This window comes from Colossoma macropomum, unplaced genomic scaffold, assembly GCF_904425465.1.
Source record: "Colossoma macropomum unplaced genomic scaffold, Colossoma_macropomum, whole genome shotgun sequence".
Taxonomy (NCBI): Eukaryota; Metazoa; Chordata; class Actinopteri; order Characiformes; family Serrasalmidae; genus Colossoma; species Colossoma macropomum.
The window spans coordinates 1,172,863-1,184,141 of NW_023494786.1; the positions used below are offsets into that span (position 1 = coordinate 1,172,863).

The 11,279-nt window shown below is 40.8% G+C and overlaps 1 protein-coding gene across 1 annotated transcript in view; it reads right to left on the reverse strand.

The window, feature by feature from the left end:
- fat3a (FAT atypical cadherin 3a) overlaps positions 1-10,919 on the reverse strand; it is a 224,554-nt gene extending 213,635 nt beyond the window's left edge. Inside the window, exon 1 of the mRNA XM_036557265.1 lies at positions 10,793-10,919. The gene's annotated coding sequence lies outside the window, so the exon portion shown is untranslated. The remainder of the gene's footprint in view (positions 1-10,792) is intronic.
- Positions 10,920-11,279: the final 360 nt, after the last annotated feature.

The following is an 11,279-nucleotide window of genomic DNA, read 5'->3' on the forward strand; positions in this document are numbered from 1 at the left end:
AATAAGAGGTCAGCTATTAGGTCAAGCTTCGCATTTATTAACCAGAACGTAACTGCTGCAGCGTTTAAGGTGGAACTTCAGCCTTGTCAGAAAGTGTTAAGTGAATCACTATTAGCTTAGTGCTAACAAACTACTCGAATCCTATAGGGATGCTAGCAGAAATTAGAATTCGCATTGAGGGTGGGTTTTTTTCCAGGCCTTCATGGTTCAACCCAGTCACAGTTCACCACAGCAATACAGACCCTTATAAACATCTGTGTTAAAATAAAGTTTTTCATTGTGAATCGGCCAATTTGGCTGTGAAGAAATCAGAATAAATAAAAATAAAGCCCTTTTCTAATTATTTCAGTTGAAAAAAGATACTGTATGTTATTACAATGATATTACAATTATTAATCTAATCAATCACAAGCAGTTCTAACATTTCAAAATCAATGCAGTTGCACTGCAGCACATTTTTACACCCCTAGTATTTGTTGTTTGTGTGTGTGTGTGTGTGTGTGTATGTGTGTGTGTGTGTGTGTGTGTGTGTGTGTGTGTGTGTGTGTGTCCGAACATAAGAAAGACTGATAGTAAAGCGGATTTACTCATCACTTCGTCACTACATCAACTGGTAACTGTCACAATTTGTCAGCAGTAAGAAAGCAATTCCAGGCTTCAGTGCAGACGCTAAATCACAGCGTCCAATCAGAGCGGATCTGCTCTCCGCTTAGCAGCCCCTCCAGCAGCAGCAGCAGCCCCCCAGCAGCAGCAGCAGCAGCAGCCCCACAATGAGACACAGCGGAAAAACAAAAATAACAATTAACACGACTGAACAACACAAAACAGGACGTCTCTGCAAATGAACAAATCTATAAACGCAGTCAGTAAATCTGAAGTTTCTTATTTTGAGACTGTAAGAAGTTTATAAGACTACAATCCTCAACAAGGACTATTCATTTTTCATCAATCATAAATCATTTAATGTTATATATGACAAGATCAAAGAGTGTTTTTGCAGTAAACAATACACTGCAGGCACTGCGCGGATTATAGTTTGCTAATAATTATACTTTAATATTAATATTGGGAAAACGTGTTTGGGTATGTTTGTCCAACTATACCAGCTCAAACTTTGATGTATTCTACTAAAACATTTTTTTATTAACTCTTAATATTTTTGGAGATTTTTTATTAGGTTAGATTAATATTAATGAAGTTAATGTTGCGAATTAACACTTTTAAACTCCACGCTTATTATTCAATTATCTTAAGACTTGATTTAACCACTATGAATTATTCAGTATCCACTACGAATAATTCAGTATCTACTACAAATTATTGTGTCTACCACAAATTCTTCAGTATCTACTATGAATAGAATGAAACTATGAACTAGTAGTTCATAGTAGTTACTCTGAATTATTCAGTATCTACTATGAATTTTTCAGTATCTACAACAAATTATTTAGTATCTATTAGGAGGTTTTCAGTATCTACCACAAATAATTTAGTATCTACCACAAATTATTCAGTATCTACTATGAATTTTTTAGTATCTACAACAAATTATTTAGTATCTATTAGGAGGTTTTCAGTATCTACCACAAATAATTCAGTATCTACTACAAATTATTTAGTATCTACTATGAATTATTCAGTATCTACCACAAATTATTCATTATCTACTAAGAATTCTTCTGTATCTATGACAAATTATTTAGTATCTACTGAGTTATTCAGTATCTACTACAAATTTTTCAGTATCTACGACAAATTATTCCATATGTACTGCGAAATATTCAGCATCTACTATGAATTATACAGTATCTACTATGAATTATATAGTATCTACTATGAATTATTTAGTATCAACTATGAATTATTCAGGATCTACTACGAATTATTTGGTAACCTCTATGAATGTGTTCAGTTACTACTATGCATTATTCAGTATCCACTACAACCTGTTCAGTATGTACTATAAATTATTTCGAATTTCAGGAGCCGTCACTGAAAATGACGAAGAGAAGCCTAAAAGTAAACTAAATCAGTGTTACTGAAAGTCTTCTTGCAGGTTTCACTGTGTGCCACTGGATGAAGTGGAGAGACTTAAAGGATGATGTCATCAGAGGAGCAGAATGGTCTGTTCTTAAAAGGACATTATTTTAATCACAGTAAACAGATCTAAACACTCAGGGTAGAAACCCTTCTCCACACAGGTCGTCCACAGCGTTCTCAGGTTCTTCTAGACGTAGTTGAAGAACAGAGATGGCACAGAAACAGAACAGTCAGATAATCAAGCTCATTCCAGAAAGAGGCTGAAAACATGAAATGATGAGACAGCAGCCAGATTAATGACAGTAACATGGCTCAGCATGAAACTCGCTGCACAAGACGCCCTAATTATAAAAGAGCAACCAGCTTAATGACGGTAACACAGCGCAGCTTAAAGTCTCCAGCCTAACGCAGGCCGCGATGGGAGCTCTCGCCCAGATTCACTCGGAAACGTGAAGCGTGAAGTATAATAGACTAATGATATTAATGCACTGTAATAACGGCAGTCAGGATCGCGCTGGGGCTGATTCGGCTGTCCTTATCTGGAAGCAGAGGCAGGAATTTTCATCATATCAAAAAAAAATTTGCATTTTCTTTTTTAAGATTAGACCTGTTTCAAAATGAAGTGCAATGGCTTGTTTTTATTTGCAAAATATTGCGTAAAGTTATGAAAAACCGTTCAGTTTACTGAGTGGGACTATAAATTATTCAGTATCTACTATGAATTATTCAGTAAACACTATGAATTGTTCAGTAACTACTACAAATTATTCAGTATCTATTATGAATTATTAAGTATCTGCTATGAATTATTGAGTAACTACTACGAATTATTCAGTATCTATTATGAATTATTAAGTATCTGCTATGAATTATTGAGTAACTACTACGAATTATCCAGTAACTACTATGAATTATTCAGTATCTATTATGAATTATTCAGTTTCTACTATGAATTATTCAGTATCTACTATGAATTATTCAGTAACCACTATGAATTATTCAGTTTCTACTATGAATTATTCAGTAAACACTAAGAATTATTCAGTTTCTACTATGAATTATTCAGTATCTACTATGAATTATTCAGTTTCTACTATGAATTACTCAGTAAACACTATGAATTATTCAGTAACTACTAATAATTATTCAGTAACTACTGTGAATTATTCAGTAACTAGTAATAATTATTCAGTAACTACTAATAATTATTCAGTAACTACTGTGAATTATTCAGTAACTACTGTGAATTATTCAGTAACTACTACGAATTATTCAGTAACTACTAATAATTATTCAGTAACTACTAATAATTATTCAGTAACTACTGTGAATTATTCAGTATCTACTATGAATTATTCAGTATCTACTATGATTATTCAGGAACTACTATGAATTATTCAGTATCTACTATGAATTATTCAGTATCTACTATGAGTTACATTTTTCTTCAATGGTGAAATGGTTCTTCAGATTGATGGAGATTGTGTTCTGCTGTGTAGCTCCAGAAAGGTTCTGCTATTGTGAAGATGCCACGCTTGTAACAAGAGCAGAACCATTTTGGTGCTATATAGAACAATTTTCAGAAAAGTTCTGTATAGAACCATATACAACACATTCTAAATTAATCTAAAGAAACGTTCATGACGCAAAGAACCACTTAAGCATTTATATGGTTCTTTGAGTGCTCACAATTTTATACAGGACCACTTTCTTTGCTAAAGAACTCTTGAAGAACCATCTTTTTAAAGACAGTGGGCTGTTGGAGAACATAATGGGTGGAGTTCGTACTAACATGTTTTTGCACAAGAACCAATATATGACCAGAATTTTACTCGTTTGTTTAGCAAACCACCCCAGACCTCCGCCACCCGAGACCACCCCAGACCTCCACCACCCGAGACCACCCCAGACCTCTGCCACATTTCAAACCCTGCTCATTCGTTTTCTCTAGAGTTATATCAAATCATTCACCAAAGAAAGAAGACGTACACCGAGGCCTTAAGGTGAGCTGTGACCTCCCGTTTATCACAGTTAAAAGCCGTGATTGGCAAACAGATGTGTTTTCTGACCCACTGCCCCTGACCAGGCCTTCTGAGAGAGAGCGTGTTTGTGTGTGGTTGCTGCTGGTGGTGGTTCAGCAGATCAATGCCCATCAGCCCCGGCGGCTGGGGGGACGAGGTCATCACTAAATCGACTGCACATGGTCAGAACACACTCACTGGCACATACACAAATACACTATATGGCCAAAAGTGTGGCGACACCCCTCCTAATGACCGAGTTCAGGGTGTTTCATCCACTCCCATTGCTAACAGGTGGACAAAATCAAGCACATAGCCTTGCAGTCTCCATAGACAAACACTGACAGTAGGATGGGTCACACTGATGAGCGACTTTACTACAAGTTAGTTTGTGAAGTTTCTGCCCTGCTAGATCTGCCCTGCTAGATCTGCCCTGCTAGATCTGCCCTAGACAACTGTAAGTGCCTTTACTGTGAAATGGAAGCATCTAGAAGCAACATCAGCACAAGAACTGAGCATCAGGAGCTTCGTGAAATGGGTCTCCATGGCTGAGCAGCTGCACACAAGCCTAAGTTCACTATGCACAATGCCAAGTGTCGGCTGGAGGGGTGTAAAGCACGCTGGACTCTGTTCTCTGGAGTGATGAATCTCACGTCTCTATCTGTCAGTCTGATGGATGAATCTGGGTTTGGTGGATGCCAGGAGAACGTTAACTACCGGAATGCATAGTGCCGACAGTACTTTTGGTGTTGGAAAGTTTGGTGGAGGAGGGATGATGAGCTGGGGCTGTTTTTCAGGCCCCTCAGTTCCAGTGAAGGGTGATGTTGATGCTGCAGCACAAAGACATTTTACACAGTTATCTGCTTCCAGCTTTGTGTCAGCAGTTTGGGGAAGAGCCTCTCCTGTTCCAGCATGACTGAGATCCTGTACACAAAGCAGCTCCATAAAGACATGGAGTGACCAGTTTGGTATGGAGGAACTCCAGTGGCCCTCACAGAACCCTGACCTCAACCCCACTGAACACCTTTGGGATGAACTAGAACAGAGATTGTGAGGCAGACCATCAGTGTCTGACCTCACAAATGCTCTTTTGACTGAATGGACACAAATTCCCACAGACACTCTCCAAAATCTTGTGGAAAGATTCCCAGAAGAGTGGAGGCTGTTATAGACACAAATGGGGGCAACTGCATATTAATGCCCATGGTTTTGGAATGGGACGTCCAACAAGCTCATATAGGTGTGATGGTCAGGTGTCCACATACTTTTGGCCATATACTGTACAACAGTCTATAAATAGGATGGACTAAACAATGTTAAATGCACTCAAACGGCTGAAAAGTCTGTTTGTCTCAGACAGACAGCAAACAGTCCAGGAGTTTGATCAATATATAAACTGTAGGAGGCACCACCAGCCACTCTCTCTCACTCTCTCTCACTCTCTCTCTCACTCTCTCACTCTCTCACACTCTCGCTCTCTCTCTCTCTCTCTCTCTGGTTTTGGCTTTATCCTTCTGTAATAAAGTCCTGCACTGAATAGACTTCATTCAAATGTGTACATTATTTTCAGATGAACAAAGGTAACGCAGGTGGGTTAGGGTTGATTGGTCAGGTCTGAAATCCAGCAGCGTGTTAAACTGTGTGAGTTCAGAATAACTCAGTAATAAACACACACAGGTGTGCAGTAACACAGATGGGTTAGAGGGACGTTCAGTCTGGAGGAAGTTCATCAGTGTTCATTAAGACTGTGATCTCCCCCCACACCTCCCCCGAGCTTTAACTACTGCTGACACGCAGCGTTATTACTGCACAGTGATTACTACATACACACACACACACACACACACACACACACACACACACACACACACACATCCACACACACGGCCACTCTCTCTCTCTATCTCTCTCTCTCCTCTTTATCCAACATCTCTCTCTCTCCACACAATAAATACATACATAAATAAACAGAAAACAGCACAAAGAAATGCCTGAGGACGGCAATATTAACAGAAAGTGGAAGAGAGAGTGAGAGAGAGAGAGAGAGAGGGAGGGATGGTTGAGAGAGAGAGAGAGAGAGAGAGGGAGGGATGGTTGAGAGAGAGAGAGAGAGGTTTGAGAGAGTGAGTTAGAAAGAGAGACGGTTGTGAAAGAGAGGGTTAGAGATGAAAGAGTGAGAAACAGTTGAGAGAGAGAGAAAGAGAGAGAGACGGTTGAGAGAGAGAAGGTTAGAAAGAGAGAGAGAGAGAGAGAGAGACGGTTGAGAGAGTTGGATTAGGGGGTCTAGAGGGGCTCTTGAGTTGACATAGCATTCAACACAGAACAAAAGACACACACACACACACACACACACACACACACACACACACACACACACAAACAATGACACAAACACTGAGCAGAAGCAGCATCACATCAGCACACCCTCCCCCCTCACACACACACACACTCACAAAAACTTTCCCTCTCTCTTTTCTTCTACTCTCTCTCTCCCTCCCCCTTTCCCTTTCTCTCCCCACTCTCTCTCTCTTTTCTCTCCGTCTCTTACTCTCTCTTTCTCTCTCATTTGCTCTATCTCTCCCCTCTCTCTCTCTCTCTCTCTCTCTCTCTCTCTCTCTCTCTCTCTCTCTCTCTCAGATTTAATGTCTAACGGTATGTAAAGGCGAAGCGTCCGGAGAGCGTTGGCATTTGGCACAGGCAGATGCTGAGAACCCCCTCGACCCCCTCGACACCAAAACCACGCAGAGTTGCTGTGCACAGGGCGAGTGGGGGAGGGGCCTCTGTCTCTAACCGAAGCTGCATCTCTACAAGTTTGAAAAAGCTGCCGCCAGAATCGGCGCCGCTCCTCAACGTTTAGGGGGCCTAAGACACACACCCCCCACCCTAAATGTGTTATTTAGAATTAATACTTAGTTAATGCCTCATATTTATCACAAATGAAGTTGAATACTAACGTAAACACAACAGAGCAACAGTAAGTACTGTGCAAAAGTCAGAGACCCCCTTTCACTTAGTTAATCTCCAGTCAAAACTAAAAAGTCGCTGCTGTTGGAAGAAAACCATGTATGTCCGTTTTTGTTGCTTTTCAGTTTTTGACATAATTTGAAACTGTCTGTTGCCCTTTTTATTGTGTGTAAATTTCATGATGAATAGACCAAAAGAAATGGGCCAAAATGACCTAAAAAAGCGTCTGGTTCCATTGACTTACATTAAAAGTAAAGCATGTTTTTTCCTTCTCCTGTAAAGTTACCATTTTGGAGACACAAGGTTTTCTTCCAACAGCAGCAAAGAGCAAGTTCTTCATTTTTCAGGAGATGTTTGTGAGGAGAGGGGTCAAAGTGAAAAAACAGGAGTTTCCAAAAGTTCCAGAGAAAATGAGGCTCCTAACAACCACCTGGAAGACCTGGTCGACCCCAAAACTGCCCCCATCAGATAAACAGTACTTAAAGCTTTCATCTCTGAGAGAGAGGAGAAAATCAAGCTGCTTCAGATCTGAAAACATCCACAGGTGTTTCTGTCCATCCTTCCACTGTGAGAAGACGACTCAGCGCTGTGGGTCTGAAAGGATGTGTAGCTGATCAAGAAGAACCTCACTGAGAAAAGGAGACGGACACATCAAACACAGAAGCTGAATGATGGACTGACCACCCCAGAGTCCAGACCTCAACACCACTGAATGGGTTTGATTACTTCAGAAAATGATCAACCAGCTTCTAAGACTGAACTTTGGAGGCGAGTCTGCAGATTCTTTGAGGAGCTGAATGTGAGTCTCCTGAAAAGTGGAAAGCTGGAGTAAATGCGCTGCATGTTGTGTGAGCGGAGAACCCAAACACACGGACGACATACAGAACTGAACAGGTGGAGCGACAGAAAAAAGCCGTATCATATAACTCAGACAGCTGTTTGGAGAGAGAGAGGGAGAGAGAGTCCTATACCAGAGACAAAACCTTCCTCGCTCACCCCTCCTTTCTGTCTCCACCACACACTCCCTCCCTCTCGCTCCCACACACACACACACACACACACACACACACACACACACAAAGGGTCCACAATAATTTCCTGGAGAAACTTTGGCTGCTGCTGTGTGCCCCTGTGGGTGTGGTACTGCTTCACATAGTGTGTGTGTGTGTGTGTGTGTGTGTGTGTGTGTGTGTGTGTATGTATGTGTGTGTCTGTGTGTCTTACGTAAACCAATCTGTCTCCAAATATCGCTCTCATTATCAGGTTTTTTCCTTTTATTTTTCTTCAGCAACTTACACACAGGCATAGACTCAACACACATACACACACACACACACACACCACACACACACACACACACACACACTCTCTTTTGTCCCAGTCTGCACACACTGCAGATCAGCACTGCTCTCCACTCCGCTGCTCCGCTGCTTTAACCGGCAAACGCTTTCACATGGAGAAACTGCTGAATATGCAAATTATTAACAACCACTTCAGACACATAAAGTGTCTAAATCACTACGCTTATATATAATCAACCACACTCATATATGATCGCTACACTCACACTGTCGCTACACTCATACATGATCACTACACTAGTAATCAATCACTACACTCATATATAATCAACCAATCATATATGATCGCTAAACTCATATATTATCGCTACACTCATACATGATCACTACACTAGTAATCAATCACTACACTCATATATAATCAACCAATCATACATGATCGCTAAACTCATATATGATCACTACACTCATATACAGTCTGTACACTAATACTCAATCACTACCCTCATACACGGTCATTACACTAATACTCAATCACTACACTCATATAGTCATTACACTAATACTCAGTCACTACACCCATATAGTCATTACACTAATACTCAATCATATACAGTGATTACACATATACAATTATTACAATCATATCATCACTACACTCATACTCAATCACTACACTCATCAATAAGCTCATATGAACGCTACACTCATATAGTCACTACACTCATACTCAATCACTACACTCAATCAATAAGCTCATATGAACGCTACACTCATATAGTCACTACACTCATACTCAATCACTACACTCAATCAATAAGCTCATATGAACGCTACACTCATATAGTCACTATACTCATTCTCAATCACTGCACTCATACATACATACAGTCACCACACTGCTATACAGTCAATAGATTCAAATGCGGTCTCTACACTTATACTCAGTCACTACACTCATATATAGTCAATAGATTCACAAGCAGTCACTACACTCATATAGTCAATAGATTCATAAGTCAATTCACTCATATACAGTCACCACACTCATGCAGTCAATAGATTCATATGCAGTCACTACACTCATAATTAATCACTACACTCATATACAGTTGACAGATTCATATGCAGTCACTACACTCATAAATAATCACTACACTCATACAGTCCATAATATTCATATGCTGTCATTACACTCATATACAGTCGCTACACTTATATACAGTCGACAGATTCATATGCAGTCACTACACTCATACTCAATCACTACACTCATATAGTCTATAATATTCATATGGATTCACTACACTCATACTTAATCACTACACTCATATACAGTCTATAATATTCATATTCAGTCATTACACTCATATGCAGCCACTACACTCATACTCCATCACTACACTCATATAGTCACCACACTCATATGCAGTCGATAGATTCATAGGCAATCATTACACTCATATATTGCGTTGATAGGCTCATATACAGTCACTACACACACATACAACCAATACATTCATATACAATCATGAAACCCAATCACTGCATCCTACCCATCACTACACTCATATCCCATCAGTACAGTCATACTCATATACAATCAAAAACACACACAATCACTACACACACAGTCACTACAATCGCTACATTTGTGTAATCACTACACCCATGAGCAACTGCTACACACACACAACCACAAAACATGGGCCTATACACAACAACTACACACGTACACAAGCACTACACACATACACAACCACTGTATACATACACAGTCACTACACATATACACTGCACACATACACAGTGACTACACAGATACACATTTACCATCACCTGTACATATATCTATACAGAACAATATACACACACAAGTACACACTAACACACACACACACACACACAATCACTGCATCACTCAAACACCCCAACAGTTACACACACACTCTAGAAAAAAGCACACCTCACATTTGTTTATGTATGTATATGGTATGTTTTGCACTAGTATATAAAAATAAATATGCACATAAATGCATTTTATATATATGCATGTGTATATACATATATGTACATATATATATATATATATATATATATATATATATATATATATATATATATGTGTGTGTATGTATATGCGCATGCACACCCACACACTGAGTACACGCGCACTCCTTGTTCACACATTGATGTCATTTATCTGAGCTCTCGCCTCGCGCTCCTCACTCGGGACGTTTCTCCAGCAGTCTTGACCGCAGCTCATCGGTACCACACACACACACACACACACACACACAGGAGCTCGAGCACACGGACCCAAACACCCCGGTCCGTCCGGCAGCTTTACCGCAGTACACACACACACACACACACACACACACACACACACACGCGCGCGCGCGCACGCACACGCGCACACTCAAGCACACATGCCTAGAGAGAGAAGTCCCGCGTGCACAGTACCTTTTTTCCTCCTTTTTCTCTTCGTGCTGCTAAATCCGCTCCGCCAGGATCCCGCGCGCTACTCCGGACTATCATCCATAAGAAGTTGCGTGCGCGCGCGGGTGAGCGTCTGCGTTAGTGCGTGCGACGTTCAGGCATCGGTAGCCCTCGCGCCTCGCCGAGGCTGCTGCACAGCAATGTGCTCAAACACTCTCACTCTCTCGCTCTCTCTCTCTCACTCTCTCTCTCTCGCTCTCCCACTGTGTGTGCGCGAGAGAGAAGTGGGGGTATGTGTGTGAGAGAGAGGGAGAGAGGCTCGGGGAAGCGCGCGCAGCGCAACCTACCGGACGAGACAGAGTTCAACAAAAGGAAAGAAAAGAAAGCGCTCGAGGAGACGCGGAGCTCCCACGCGCACTTATACGTATATATGCATAAATACACTTGCATGTTTACACACACGTGTGCGTGTCTGAGATGTATACCCCCCCCCCCCACACACACACACACT